Here is a 16379-nt window from a genome sequence, read left to right on the forward strand (position 1 = left end):
TTTGTTGCAAGATTATTAAGGCAAACTTTTTCCCCCTTTGGTATTTGTGCACAACACTAGAAACTTCTATTAAGAAAGTAAATAGGGTGAATGTTAATAAAATGTTCAGTAGCAGATAATATATAAAAACATCTGAATCTCAAACAGGGAACAGTGTGCAGTTAACATGACTATCATCGTAAAAAGAAGTCAGAGCAACATCCCACTGGTAACTGCCCAACACCAATTTAGTTCTGAGCTTGCTGTGTTTTGGAGTGTATACAGACGTACGAATACAGAAATACTTCATTTACCGTATATAAAGTCAGTGTGTGTGAGTGTCCTCATACATTGTGTGTGTGTTTTGGGTGTACTTTATGAGTTTGGCAGTGAGAGGGGGTTGATTGCAGTGTCTCGTAGTCGCACAAAGGCCTGGCTGTGCCGGGAATGAGGCAGGCAATCTGGGCCGTAAAACAGCTATATGTGGTATCTAAGTTAACAATGGCAGTTTGCAGCTTGAGAGTCAAATTCTGCTCTGCCCACACTCCTTTCCCGAAAGAGTCACGAAATACACACTCAGACATGCACACATTTTAGCGGAGCCTTTCCCTCTTCTCTGGGGTAATAAAAAAACATGTAACTCTCTTACACATGCACTCACAAAAAGACACACTTAAGACTGGTACACTTTGACAGAGTGGTGCACTTACAGTAGGTGCACTTTGACAGACTTCAGTGAACCGTTTGGCACCGTTTGTGCTATGGATATGTGTGATACCTCATAATGTGTAGCTTCTAGATGAGGGGTATGCTAGACTTTTCTAGCAACCACCAAGCAATTCAACCATCAAAAATACCACAGCGAACCCATTGCAATGCCCAGAAACCACCCAGAGTACCCTAGAAACCCTATTACAATGCCCAGATAATATAATATTTTTGAAAATTTAAAATCAGGTCTACCTTTGAGATTAAGAGAAAGTGTGCATGGTTTGAAGTACCTTGGATATACCATGGTCTATGCACCATAATCAATCAGTACCATGATATATTTCAAAGAGCCATTGTATTACCATCTGGTACCACCGCAGCACTTTTTGTTTCAATCCTATTCAAACCTGTTACTTCCCCCATGTTTCTTATTACCTGAGAGAGCCTGTGTCAACCTTCAGGTGAGATCCCTCTATACCTGTCTTTGTGTTTACACACCTCTACCCACACAAGGCTCATCACTTTTAAAGAGACCGTCCTCGTGAGAATGCCAGCTGAGAGAAGTGTGTGTGTGCTTGCATGTGTGTGATGGAAAGAGAGGGGGGAGACAAACGACCCCTCCTCTGACTGCACGGGGAGTGAACGCTCTTGATTACAATGAAACTCCGCTCCTAGACCTTTTACTGCTGCTACTGCTGTCTACACACATACACACACACTCCGTTCACCTTTCTCTCCTCCCTCTGTCCACCTCATCTCTCTACCTCCCTCCTTCCTGCTGCTTTTCTTACTCGCTCCCCTCCTTTCTCGTCCCTTCCCTCTCTCCAGTTAGTGTGTGTTTGTGTGTGAGAGAAGGTATTTAGTGCACTGATAGCGTAAGCATTAATAAGGTTAAGTACAGTGCGAACACACGGAAAAGACAGGAGCACGGATCGTTGGAGAACTCCTACATGAGCTGGCGTTTCAATTTAATGAGGGAATTTTTCCTCTCACATGCGCTACTCATCGCAGAGCTTGCCTTGTCAAGTGGTTGGTTCCCATCAAAAAGGAACAAGTGATTTCTCTCTCTCTCTCTCTCTCTCTCTCTCTCTCTCTCTCTCTTTCCACTCAACATTCTGCTGCTCTCTTCCTCTCATTCGGTGGTTGACGGACACTAGCTCAGAATGACTGTAGACTCCAACAGTGAAAGAAGTCAAAAAAGAGGTAAATGTACTCTTTAAGCTCTAAAATGAATTTCACCTGTTTATATCTTCCTGTTGTAACTGCTTGATAGTTCATACTCTGTTATTGTGCAACATGTAGTACGTCAGATAACAGGTATAGGCAACTTTTTTACCACTTTTGTCTGTTTTGTTGGGTTTTGCAATCTGCTGAGTGTTTTGGAAAAGTGTCTTGCTGTGCTTGGGGGTTTAATATGTCTTTATCACGTATGTGCTGTCTTTGTGGCGTGTCGTTGCTGTTACTTGTACCTGGAGCATCACTCAGTGGCTAAGAGAGGAAATCACATAGTTCAGAGGTGTATTTTAGGTCTGATTGGAGAAAATAGAAGTGCTTCCTGTTGTTTGAATGGCTTCATTTAGTGCCAAAAGTGTTGAATTGAGCTGTATGTGCTTCGAAGATATACAAATGAACAATGGTTGATTAACAATTTCATTACTGCCATGTTGAAAACGGCATCTTAAACCAACCCCAAGATGGTTAGCTGGTCTTAGCTGGTTTAAGGTGGTCTCTTAGTCTGACTAGCTAAAAAGTTGCCCAAACTCCTCTTAAACCAGCCAACTGACCAGGCTGGGAGACCAGCTAATACTAGCTAGCCATCTTTGGCTGGTTTTAGCTTGTTTTCTGCAAAGTGGCGAAATTAAGACAAAAATGTGGTACAGCAGGTATTTTACAATGTCTCTCTCACCTTCTCACTCTTCTCATACTCCCTCTTTCTCTCTTTCCCTCCCTCCTCTGCTGCCTCTTCCGCAGGTTGCAAAATGGATCCACTTTAGTGGCACTGGTGGAAAGGGCAGCAAGCGGAAAAGAGCACTGCCCAAGGTTAACTTCAAAGAGGTAAGACCGCATCAAACATCCTTTTAAATAGATCTCTTCCTTCTGTCCATCTTTCCCTAATAATTACCCTCTCTTCCATATCCCAATCTCTGTTCTTTATAAGGGATAAGGAAATGTCCCTGTTTTTGCTTAATCACTCCTAATCGAGTCCTCCAACTACGGCCCTTCTCGGATTGCCATTTAAGACTCGCTCAAGTCTGCACATAGAAGCAGGACTATCAGATTTTAGCACATATATGACGTAGTTTGTAGGGCTTTGAATTCTAGAGAAGGGCTCATGCGTGCGTACGTACATCTGTACTGTGTGTCCGCCCCTTTGCCAGCCGACAGCAAAAGTTAGGTGGGGAAAAATCAAGGAATGACTTGAAATAGCTTCTGGGTTTTTTTTTTTTTTTTGCCGTAGCATTTGATAACAATGACTCACTCTTTTGGGATTCTGCTTATGCTATTCAAAATTATTCTTCAGCCAATGGAAATACCTGTTGCTCATTCTGATGGCAAGTCTATCAAATACGCAAGAGTGGAAATTATGTCTCTGTTTTCATTTACCCTTTTGCTCTGCTTGTTTATCAAAATCTTGTTTATGCATACGTGTATACAGATTCCTTGGCACAGTTTTAGCCAAAATGTCAAACAGTTCAGATTCGTCTCTCAGGAACTGGCAAAGAAAGAAAACACGGTCGAGCACATGTGGAATTTGCACACACTGACTGGCTGTACACCACTGCAGTCGGCTCTCTATTAAATGTTAAAAAAAAAACAGTCTACAGTACAGACTGTAGTATTAGGATCATATACGTCTGCATTTTTGTTGTTTATTATCTACAATATTTTGTTTATGTCATCTTCAAGTTTCAGCACTGAGGTAATGTCTGCCCCAAGATCCTGATTATATGACATTTGTGTTACTGTAGATGTCTGTATAGTATGTATATCTGATTGTGTGAATGTATGTCATTCAGCATGTGGAAGGACACTCTTAAACCCAAAACATACTATTTTGCAATTAAGTAAAGGCATGCTCTTTTAGCTACTCAAGCTCAATTTTACGTGTTGAATTCCGAAATCTGTCAGACAGCAAAATCATGACACAATGAAAGTACACGTTGCATTCTCAACATTGCCACAAGGGGTGATATAGCAGATGTTAGTGTGAACTGTTTGCATTTACTTTGAGTTTCCCTTTTAAATCAACTACTGTAAGGGTGGAGCAACAGTTTGAAGAGAATGTTGCTGAGCAATTAAGTTGAAGTCAGTATACAGGTATTTATAGAACTTGCTTGAATTCGAACACATCCTGTTTTGTTCACAAATTTTAAAGGTAACCCTAGCACCCCCTTAAGTACTAAGGTGTGTTACCACCACAGTAACACAAGAACACACATTAAGCATGTTAAAATGGGATTGTGTGTTGGCAATGATTCAATCAAGTGCTTATGTCTGCATTTGCCTTGTTGCTTGAACTATGTTAATGTCTTAGGTACTGCCACTACCTTGTCTTTTATTAAACTGTTTCAAACCCTTACAAAATACTGTGGTGTTACCATGGTAAAGACCAGGTCATATCATGGTGCTGAATGATTACACTATGATGATACTTTAAGGTACTACCTTGATATACACTCACCTAAAGGATTATTAGGAACACCTGTTCAATTTCTCATTAATGCAATTATCTAATCAACCAATCACATGGCAGTTGCTTCAATGCATTTAGGGGTGTGGTCCTGGTCAAGACAATCTCCTGAACTCCAAACTGAATGTCAGAATGGGAAAGAAATGTGATTTAAGCAATTTTGAGCGTGGCATGGTTGTTGGTGCCAGACGGGCCGGTCTGAGTATTTCACAATCTGCTCAGTTACTGGGATTTTCACGCACAACCATTTCTAGGGTTTACAAAGAATGGTGTGAAAAGGGAAAAATATCCAGTATGCGGCAGTCCTGTGGGTGAAAATGCCTTGTTGATGCTAGAGGTCAGAGGAGAATGGGCCGACTGATTCCAGCTGATAGAAGAGCAACTTTGCCTGAAATAACCACTTGTTACAACCGAGGTATGCAGCAAAGCATTTGTGAAGCCACAACATGCACAACCTTGAGGCGGATGGGCTACAACAGCAGAAGACCCCACCGGGTACCACTCATCTCCACTACAAATAGGAAAAAGAGGCTACAATTTGCCAGAGCTCACCAAAATTGGACAGTTGAAGACTGGAAAAATGTTGCCTGGTCTGATGAGTCTCGATTTCTGTTGAGACATTCAGATGGTAGAGTCAGAATTTGGCGTAAACAGAATTAGAACATGGATCCATCATGCCTTGTTACCACTGTGCAGTCTGGTGGTGGTGGTGTAATGGTGTGGGGGATGTTTTCTTGGCACACTTTAGGCCCCTTAGTGCCAATTGGGCATCGTTTAAATGCCACGGCCTACCTGAGCATTGTTTCTGACCATGTCCATCCCTTTATGGCCACCATGTACCCATCCTCTGATGGCTACTTCCAGCAGGATAATGCACCATGTCACAAAGCTCGAATTATTTCAAATTGGTTTCTTGAACATGACAATGAGTTCACTGTACTAAAATGGCCCCCACAGTCACCAGATCTCAACCCAATAGAGCATCTTTGGGATGTGGTGGAACGGGAGCTTCGTGCCCTGGATGAGCATCCCACAAATCTCCATCAACTGCAAGATGCTATCCTATCAATATGGGCCAACATTTCTAAAGAATGCTTTCAGCACCTTGTTGAATCAATGCCACATAGAATTAAGGCAGTTCTGAAGGTGAAAGGGGGTCAAACACAGTATTAGTGTGGTGTTCCTAATAATCCTTTAGGTGAGTGTATTTCCAAAGAACATAGTACTACTATTGTACTATGTCCAGTAATAGTGCTTTGCTGTTAGTTAAGCATGTACTACTTGTATCAACACCATCCAAAATAGTGTTTTTATGTTTTTTGTTCATATAAACATAATTTTTAAACATGTTATATAGCATGTCCAATCAAGTCACTCTAATTTAAATTTGGACATATTTGAAACATGTTACATCCACACCACACCTTTCACAACAAGTAGAGAAGTCCAGTCTATCTCGCACCTGGCAAATTAACACATTTGTTACATGAAACTTCAGAGAACAGTGATGTGGGGTGTGTGTAGAGAGAGGGAGAGAGAGAGAGAGAGAGAGAGAGAGAGAGAGAGAGAGAGAGAGAGAGAGGACCATGAAAGAGAAGAAAGACCAATTACAGTCCAGTTGGCTTTGTACAATGACCAGGGTGGGGACAGAGAGAGAGAAAGAGAGCGAGTGAGCAATTGTTTGAAGTGGTGCCATAAAAGCCAACCTGAAAGGAAACACTGGTGACCCCTCCTCTCCTCAAGCCCCTTCCTCTCTTTCACACAGCCTGCTTGTGTAAGGCAACGGGAGCCCCTGGCTCTTTCCAGGTGCGTTTTATATTGGACATTCGTGTACTTCAAAAGCAGGCGCCCCATCCTCAGCTTGCCCATAAATCAAGCTCAGGTTGGGATCTTAAAGAGGCGGAGGGGCGAGAGGAGAGCATGTGAGCTGTACAGGCAGAGTAACAAACAGGCAGCTCTCATAGGAAATTACATCATAGGTAATTGGCACTGTACAGGTCAAGACACCCGCACTGACCCCAGACTGAAATCAGGGCCACAGTTTAATGTGAAATGAAAGTTTTTAGCCAAAATGAAAATGGGGTTTTATTGCCTCCATTTGTGTGTGTGTGTGTGTGTGTGTGTGTGTGTGTGTGTGTGTGTGTGTGTGTGTGTGTGTGTGTGTGTGTGTGTGTGTGTGTGTGTGTGTGTGTGTGTGTGTGTGTGTGTGTGTGTGTGTGTGTGTGTGTGTGTGTGTGTGTGTGTGTGTGTTTTGGGAGTTGCTGAGCCATATTAGTTACTCTTTGTGGTAATGAGCTTCATTTGGCTCCATTTTCATCCAAAGCCAAACTAATGAGAGAGCCTGTCTACATCGGCTAATCATGCAGAGAGAGAGAGACTTACCTCTCATGTGGTCTAATACATGATCTAGACTCCCTCTTTTCTGTTAACCCTCTGTTCACTTATTACAGGATCAGTCCCCATAGAAAACCTGTGGTTAAGTGCCTTAATCAAGGGCACATTAGGGATTTCTGCTTGCGCAGTTCAAACCTGCAATGGCCCTGTCACAAATGGTGATCTAAAAGGTGATTGGCTCTTTTACCTGTAAGGTGGGTGTAACAGTTCGTGGAAAGGAGAAAGGTGGGGCCAGCTTGACAAAACATGTAGACATTTAGTGTTGCACTTTTCAGCCACACACAGTACGTTATGCTTCACACTACATTATGATTTTCAGCTTCACTACACATAAACTCTGTTGGCTTTTCAGCTCAACACTACACATAGTCAGCTTCATGCATCATCTCTCTCCAGGGGCGGGTTTATGATTTCTGAGGCCCCAAGAAACTGATCAACCCGGGGCCCCATTTTGAACATTTTTGTTAGAAAAATAGCATAAAATTTATTTTAAATCATAATTTTAAATTCATCCTATCAGCCGTTGTAGCCAAGTACATTCAAAATGTTTACTGAAATGTAAAAATGTTTTGCATGTTTTCCACAATACAAAATATATATATATATAGATATATTTACCATATTTATTTACAAAACACTTTTTTTAAAAAACATTTTATGGACAGGGTGTGTAAAACATACTACACCCCCTAACATTTTGGAATTCAGTTTTAATTTATGATTGTAAGCCAACAACAATTTATTGTTGTCCAGTTTGTCATTATAATTTAATACAGTATTTTTATTATTACTTTGAGGATTTGTTGAATACAATAGTAATATATTTCTGTTTTATTTAATTTACTTTCACCAGGAACTTATATTCTGATGCAGCAGTGTATTATTGTTCACTGTTGTAACAGTAGACATACAAGGCACGGCAGCCCCTCAGCACTCTAGAGCAGAATGGAAAAAAATTAGCTGGAAGCGCTGAAACTTTGCTTGGTGCAGAACAATCTGCAACAATGTTGTAATGGTCACCTCTTTGCAACCTGAACCTGTTCAGAACGTTACATTTTTGTGACACATGTACTAAAAACTTTTGACATTGTGTCTAAAAAAAAATGCTGGTCCTTTGAGACAGAAGAAATGGCAAGACGCAGTTCAGCAGACATGGATGTTTGTCCAGCGTATGTTTACATAGGAAAACAATAGAAAAACAGAACAGATGTCCGGGGCCCCATGCAATTGCGTGCATTGCGTGATGTTCAGACTTCTGTCTCTCTCTCTCGTCTGCCGCTGTCTCCTCTCCATAAATACTCCCGCCGTCCCTCACTGGAATGCGAGATTGGTGTGGCACACAGGTAGACCTCATTCACCACTTATCTTCCTGGCCTCGCTCTGCCCAGACAACGCGCTGCCCCACCCTGCTTGCCACATACCCCCATCGCAAAACTCCGGTCAGGGAATTCTCCGGCCTGTGACATACTGCCCACCCCCCCCCATTTCTAGGGAGGGAGCATTGATGCATCAGGATGGTGCCTGGGAGTGGGAACAGGACAAGAGAGGAGAAAGCAGAGAGAGGAGAGAGAGAGAGACTGGCTCACCCTGGACACGCCATCCACTGGCCCTCAGCTTGCAGTACTACTTCCGTCCGTGACGCCGGGCAATGGCACTTGACCCCTCAGCATTCCCTTTCGGTTGCCGGTTAACACAGAGCTCCAGTGCCACTGGATTGAGCACTCCCTCTACATCCTTGATGGCACATCCTTCCTCCTTCCCGGGTTTCTGCACCAGTGTAACTGTTCGTGGAAAGGAGGAAGCTGGGGCCAGCTTGACAAAACACGTAGACATGTATTGTTGCACTCTTCAGCCACACACAATAACACACTACTTCACACTACGTTACGCTTTTCAGCTTCATAAACTGTTGGTTTTTCAGCACAACACTACACACAGTCAGCTTCAAACGTCTCCTCTCCTTAAATACTCCCGCCACCCCTCACTGGAACTCAAGACCGCTGTAGCACACAGGTGGACCTCATTCACCACTTATCTTCCCAGCCTCGCTCTGCCCAGACGCCGCTCTGGTCAAGTCTCAGCGGGACTTCCTTTTTTACATCCGCCATATTTGGCATTCCAATTTCTCGGTCTCTGGCTCTGTGCAGTGTTTGCTAAGCAAAAGGCACTCCAAAAGTGTACAAACTAAAGTATACACCTACAGTATTTAAATTAAGTCAATGCCATTCCTTTCCACACAAGCTTCCTTTCTATTTTATTATATTTAATTTGTGCTATTTGTCCTGCACAGTTAACATCACGCTATTATCGCCTGAGAAAAGCAGGGGTAGACAGTTTGCGTACATGTTTAGGTACAGCTTTGAAGCGAAACAGGGATGAGTTTATTTATCAAAATATACCACAATCAATCATCTTTGAATACATACAAACTTTATTACTATTCTAAACATAAATCTAATCTAACATGTATATACATGAGACGGGTTGGTGAAAAGTGACAGAAGGTGAAATAAAGGATCAGTACAGTGAAAATGAACATTATGGAGTCTGTTGACAATACCTTAAGAACCATTTATCCTTCTTTGAGTCTACATCGATTTGCTATCGGATTACCCAAATTATTTAATTAATACACCAGCACTTTGAGCACAATATTGTAGATATACTTGCGTGTCTTTGTGGTGTTTCCTTGCGTTCTTTCTGTTGCTTGGTTCTTGGCGCTTGGCCGAAAGTTTGTTCCGTCGATGTTTTGATCACTGTATGATCGAAGTTTATTGTCTGTATGAATGATCATTTTGAAGCGAGGCCGTAGATAGTGATGAGTTTTCTCGGGACGTTGAGTCCCGAGCTCTCTTGAAACTCACATGGGGAAGAGTCAACGCGACGTCGGAGCAGTCAGCGGAGCAGAAGATGAAGCAGAAGAGAAGAGACCGAGAAGAAGAGCGTGTTCTTCCTGTTTGGAAATATTTGAACTGAATTTGGCCACATCCCCAAAGGTGTCCTGTGCCAATCAGCAGTGACTTTTCAGAGTCACATGGTCGACTGGGCTGTACTTTCTGATAGTAGATTTATGGTCCTTTTGTTATAGATTCTCTCTATTTTCCCACTCAAAAATAGTGCATATTTAATCATGAACTTTATATCTTGCAAATGGTACAAGAGACATGATATTCATTGTCATCAGCTTTCTCTATGTAACCAAACAAATACTTGCATACCAAATATGAAATGTTTTCATGGATATTATACATGTAGGTAACAAAATATGAAAATCCCTGGTTACAAAATCATATTGGTTTTACACCTCATTGGATTTTATCAAGTTAAGCCTTCTAGTTACCATTCTTCGTAGAATTAGACGAATCATACAAAATTAAAGATTAGATTGTGCAATCACATATAATTGATTATCGCTACACACATTTTAAAGAGGTCCATCAGTCTATAATCTTTAATTTGTCAGGTACAAACGTTACCATAGTTCAAAGTGATTTTCAGCATTATCTAGTAAGGCTTGATTAAGATGAAATGTCTTGGAGTTGTGCAAATCTGATGGTCCTTGTAACCTTACAAAAGAGAAGTCTGCTTTAACTCTGTGTGGAAGATCAGGAGGTCAGGTTGCGGAGGGGCCTTTCTGACCAATGTGGATGCCTGGGCCGTGTGATATATCACTGTGAAGAATTTCAGGACTGCAAAGGTTGAAAAATCTAGATTGAAGTCATATCGTTTCAATTCTTCTTACTACACAATCATCATGTTCTTGTGGACTATAGACATGTGCAAGCGACAGCCATCACAAGACAAAAAATACCCCTGAAGTGAATCTTTTTGGGCAGGGCTGATCTTTCAGTTACCAAATCTTCTTTAATCAGAGCACATGCTCTTACCGCTAGGTCTCCACAGCTTCGACGCCATCCTAAATCTTTAACTGCAATGCCACACATCAACCAAAGAAAGGAATATTGGGTTGTCTGAAAAGTTCACATTCAAGAATAATGTAATCCTTTTCACTGCAATGCCTAAACCATAGTGAAAAAGCAGATATATTAAACTTCTGATCTTTTCTTATTATACATATTCATTCCTTCAATCCTTATTCTCTGCTTGTTTCAAATGAACATTCAGTGGAATGCAGATGAAAGCACTTGCTTGCGGGATGGTCTAATCCAAATTCCTGTTGTGTGTTGACATTACCCTTACTTCACATTGCCAAATGGATGTTCTTGTGGCCTGTTTGATATTTTGTGGTAATGTACGCCACTCTAGTTTATCTTTGCAGACCTCTGACAGCATGAATCCAGTTTGCTTTTAGTACCATACACGGAGATGTCCAACGGAGCACTTGATTGCTGTGACCTGTTTCCTTCTATATCTCAGTCTCTCTCTCTGTCTCTCTGTATCTCTGTCTCTCTCTCTCTCTAAATGAATGTTTCTCTAATTTTTCCTTGCATTGCATCCTGATTTATGTAGATGGAGGAAGAGGTAAAGGAAGTAGGCCCCTCAATCCAGATCCTCTCTGAAAAGATGAGTTCACAGAATTACACGCTGAAAGCCTACAGTCTGTGTACAGTATGTGCGTGAGGAATGTCTGCAGTTAGTGAATATTTTGGCATCAGTCAGTGCGCGAGCGAACCCAAAAATGTGCGGTTATGTGTGGCTGCCAGGGCTGGAATATAATTCACACTGGTATTAGAAAAGAGCGCAGTTTGGCAAGAGCCATAGAAAAGCAACAAACAGAGCGAACCATAAACAAAAGCAAAACAAGGCTGACCTTTTCACTTACTGCTGCTCCTCCTTTGCCAGAAGTAAAGGAAAGAGGTGGGGAGGTCTCCACCATTCTGACTCATTTCTTACATGAACTTACTGGACTTAAGGTGGAAAAAACAGGAATCTTAAGGAACTACTGCTGATATTGACACAAAAGTGCCTCAAACACACACACGCATACACCCACAAACAAACACTTAATACAAACATCATAAATGGAGCTATGAATGTGAGAAACTGAACCTACATGAGAGGTGGAGGGATTTGAATGAGGTTTATACAGAGAAGTGTTAACCTTTGTTTAGAAATAAAAAAAAAAAAATTAAAATAAAAAAAAATTCTTAAAGGAATATTCTGGGTTCAAAACAGCATTTGAGGCATCATTTTGATTAGCACAAAAAAATAGTATATTTTATTCGTATCTCCTTTTCTTATAAAAATTGGGGGCCTGGGTAGCTCAATGAGTATTGACTCTGACCACCACTCAGGACTGGGAAGAGAAATCGGCTTTGGATTTTTGTTTGCTGTCCTTTTCTGCATAACGTGCGCCGTTTTGAGGTCTGTTCTGCATAACGCGATGGCTAATTTTAGCTTATTGCATCACATTCGGTCCGTTTTGTGGCAGACCCACCGGCATGCTTGGTTCTTCCGATGGCCAGTCTGCCCCTGATAGTCCCTTAAAGTGCATCGGCCCACCGGGAAAATTACCGGTATGCCAGATTACCAGTCCTGCCCTGCTACCACCCCTGGAGTCGCGAGTTAGAATCCAGGGCGTTCTGGATTCTTGCTCTCAATTCAGCTGAGAAGCCCTAATATCTCATGACTTTAGAAACAAAATTCCAATTTAATCATGTTTTTTATATTTTTACTGGAAAAGAAGACCAAATCCTGATTAAGAAAGGTGTTTTTTTTTTTTTTTTTTTTTTTTGGAGTGTATGAGTGTGTGGATGTGGGTGAGAAGAGAGAGATGTCATATGTGTGTCCTCTCTGCATGTGTGGGAATGATCCAGAGGCCATATCCAATCGTGGAGGTGCAAGTGAAGGGCAGAGGCGTGGAGAGGAACAAATGCTAGAGAGAATAAACCATGAGGTCATGTGCTTTTTATTACACGCACACGCACGCGCACACACACACACACACACACACACACACACACACACACACACTACACTACACTTGACATTCTTCGCATCAGAGGGATTTATACAACATGCAATCATTTAATCAGAAAAGTTATTTTAAGTTTGAATGTATTTAAACTTCATAGCCACATGCTCATTGGCTCAACACTATAACCAGTAACGGCAATGGAATGACTGATGATGTAAAGGAAACCTAAACATTTCACATGTGCTGGTGTGTTTGAAGTGTGCAGGGAAGGGAAGAGGCATTTGCCTGATTTGATGTGTGCTTATTTGTGCTACATTGATTTTGTTTAAAGAAAAGTTATTAAAAATGAACATCAGTCACACAATACTCAAGAATTTTTAACAAAAGAATAAAGCCATAAGCATTAAGAGCCGTACTGCCAATATACGACATATTTTTCCTATTATTGAGGGTGTATGCCCAGGCATGTATGTGTATTAGTGTTGCATGACTATGTGTCTTTTTTTTTATTGACAATTGCATGGCTGATCATTTCCACTGTGTGGGATGCTTTGTACTCTACCAGGGTGGAATAAACAATGTTCTCAACAGAGCTCTTGCGTCCAACTTCCTAGGCAGGCCCATCATAATCAGATTACTGATGTGTTTTATTTGATACAGTAATTAGGAGTGTGTACTCGCTAGAGAGCAGTGTAGAGGGTTGTAATGTAGACTCTGGGTCTTTAAAAGCCAGAGCATTATATGAACAGTATGTATATGAAAGGCTCTGCCGCTCCTGGTGCATAAAAGCAGAATTATGCGGTCTCTCTCATTTGCCTCTTTTTTTTTTTTTTTTTTTTTTCTCTCTTGCCATTTCCCTCCATTCAGGAGAGAAGTGCTTTAACATGTGTCTAGAGACCTCTAAGCTGAGTCTTAATGTGACGTTCAGTGTAAGCTTGATGCTACTAGAGAGCGTTGATGATAGTGGCGGTCTGTACTGTGCTTTTTGTGTCAGGTGGAGAGTGTGGAAATGGATATATAATACGTTTTTCTGCTGAAAAAACAGCTTGAACCAGCCTAAGATGGTTTAGTGGTCTTAGCTGGTCTAACTGTTTTTTTTTTCAGCTGGTGCTCCCCTGGTTTAGCTGGAAAAGTATCCAGAATCCTTCTTAAAACAGCTAAAAGATCAGCCAGACCAGCTGTGACCAGAAAACCAGCTTAGTCTAGTTTAAGATGTTTTTAGGGATCTACAAAACTACACATTTTCAAAATGGGTCTTACAGAAGTCTTATACAATTAGACTGGTTTAGGGTTCACCTGGTCCCGACTGGATGTGTTTCTTAGGAGGTGTATACAACAAATTCATTCAAAAGTTGTTTCTTGTGTTTAGAAACTGCTAAATGGAGCACAGTGGAATAAAACCCAATATAGGGGTTTCAAGACACATTTTTAAAAGTTTAAGAGCCAGATGTCACAAGCTCTCCTTTGTTGGAGGATCATGGAAGAATGTGTGTTTTTGTATTGTTTGATTGTAATCACTGTTTTTTTTTTTTAATCAGCACACATGCTGGCACTTTCCCTTGAAAGCTTGTGTTGAAGTTCTCTCGGAGGAATAGGGCCTGAAGCTTTTAACGTGAGTGGTTCCCTTACCGAAAAAAGTGATCAACATCTCCAGTGTCATTAAATACCATCTGTGTTTGTCTTTCCAATGCACATGGAAAAGGCATCAGTTAGGAAATGCATAGATACACATATTCTTTAACTAATTACATATGGTCTCTCTTCACTCTTCCCACGTCCATGACGTTCAAGCTCCGATTGGATTTATGTCCAATTTGCAGGTAAATGCGTCTTCATAAATGAGAGGCAGCATAATGCACATGCCCATGTTAAATTACTTTGTGCATGTTTTGCATCATGTTCCCCTGCCCCGTGAATGGGCCTTATTTGGTGGGAAATTAAATTGATGCTCGTGAATAAAAACTGTATAGCAGTGACTCAAGCATCACTTCATCCCATTACTCATTGGTTGTAAGCTGCCGCTCAAACATCTGTCTGGTTGGGGAAAAATCAGTGTTTGGGTAATGAGCGAGGGAGACGGCGGCGACTCTGGTGCTATTAGCCCTCCCCCTTCCACTCTTCCACTCTTCCTCTCTCACTCTCTGAAGGTCTACAGAGCAGACTTTTAAAGCCCACAGCATACACAGCAGGCTCTTTAATGCGAGAGCTTAATGCTGTTGGGCTCACAGGCGCAGAGATTATTGAGGGAGACACATGTATCCAATAACTGAGACTTTTAAAGGGTTTTATTTGTCGTTAGGCGCACAGATCAATTTGTGCCGTTTTAGCCGAAGTGCCTCAGAACATTTGTAAAAGGACTTTGGGCTATGGGCACAGTAACTCTCCCTGCTGCACTTTTATTTGAAAGTTTTTGGGCAGTTAAGAAACACTCCAATGGACTATTATTCTTTTAATTTGTAGAAATATGCCTAATTAATGAATTTGTGACCTTAAACTTATAAACCTCAAAGTATCCAATTAAAATAAAAATTTGATTCAGTCACAAGTAGGTATGCTGCAACAATGCAATATAGTCATATTACATTTCAGAATACCTCTCAGAAGTCACATTTTCTTAGCAAGTACTGTAGTTGTAATAAAGTCTTCTCTCATCTTTTCAAAATAAGAAGCACAAACCTAACCTAAGGCTAAATTAATGTTTTCAATATTTAGAGAACGCACAAAACGCTTTTGTTTATCTGATTGTACTTATTTCTCTTACTGCCCCTCGTAAACCTACAGTTTCATCTAAAGTCATTCCATCTTGCTTAGCACAGAAAAACATAACTTTTTCCCCCAGACTTTCCACACAACCAAAAGTCTGTACAACCTTTAAAAATAAACTAAATAAAACCCCCAACCACCAAAATGCCATTGGACTGATGCCATTGAGGAAACGTTTCAGTGATTTCCTGGGTTGTTGGCAGTCAGACAGGAAAATTAGCCCTTATCAGATCCATTTGATGGCACTATATTTGGGTCTTTAACTGAGCACGGCCAAAGAACGAGTTATAATGGTACAGACAGGAATAGCAGGCTGAAATAGCTGCCTGCCTGACTGGCACAATCAGTGGACTGCATGTTGGATGGCTAACTGTAATCAGCACTGCCTGGGCACAAAGGGAAGATGACGATAGCACCATACAATGCAATTACCATTGCACGGCATCCTTCTGTTGTTTTTCTGTGGTGGTCTGCTTGGCAATATGACATTCAAATTCCAAAAACTGTTCGTATGTTGCCTCACGTTTTCCTGGATAGTCATGCTTTCGAATAAATTTGTTATCTGCTATCATTTGTTGGTTCTTCATGTGCTAGAGAGCATTCACTAAAACAAAGGTCAGCACAGGCAGAGTATATAAGATGCTCTGAGAGAGGACAGTAGCTTTAATCTAACTGGCCTGTAGGCATGTTACTGTACATTCTTTGTGTCTTTGCTTTCATGGTCTAATCCCTTCAGCCTCTTAACCTGAAACACAAGATTAAGACTGTAAAATGAAAAGGTAAAATAATCTGTAGGATGTAGGTAGTGTTTTTGACCTGTCATTTTGTAAGAGGTGATGTAAAGAGAGACATGTCAGTGGAACAGGAGATTTAATTGAAAGGGCTTGTTGCTTTAAAGAACAGTTTCTGAGGGTGAGATGTCCTGCAAATCTGTTCCAAGAATGACTTCAGTAAGTGTCAAAT

The 16379-nt window shown here is 41.2% G+C and overlaps 1 pseudogene; it reads left to right on the forward strand.

Moving 5' to 3' along the window:
• LOC127630552 (aminopeptidase O-like) overlaps positions 1-16379 on the forward strand; it is a 118266-nt pseudogene that overhangs the window by 53624 nt on the left and 48263 nt on the right.

This window comes from Xyrauchen texanus, chromosome 37 (genome assembly GCF_025860055.1).
Source record: "Xyrauchen texanus isolate HMW12.3.18 chromosome 37, RBS_HiC_50CHRs, whole genome shotgun sequence".
NCBI classification, from domain to species: domain Eukaryota; kingdom Metazoa; phylum Chordata; class Actinopteri; order Cypriniformes; family Catostomidae; genus Xyrauchen; species Xyrauchen texanus.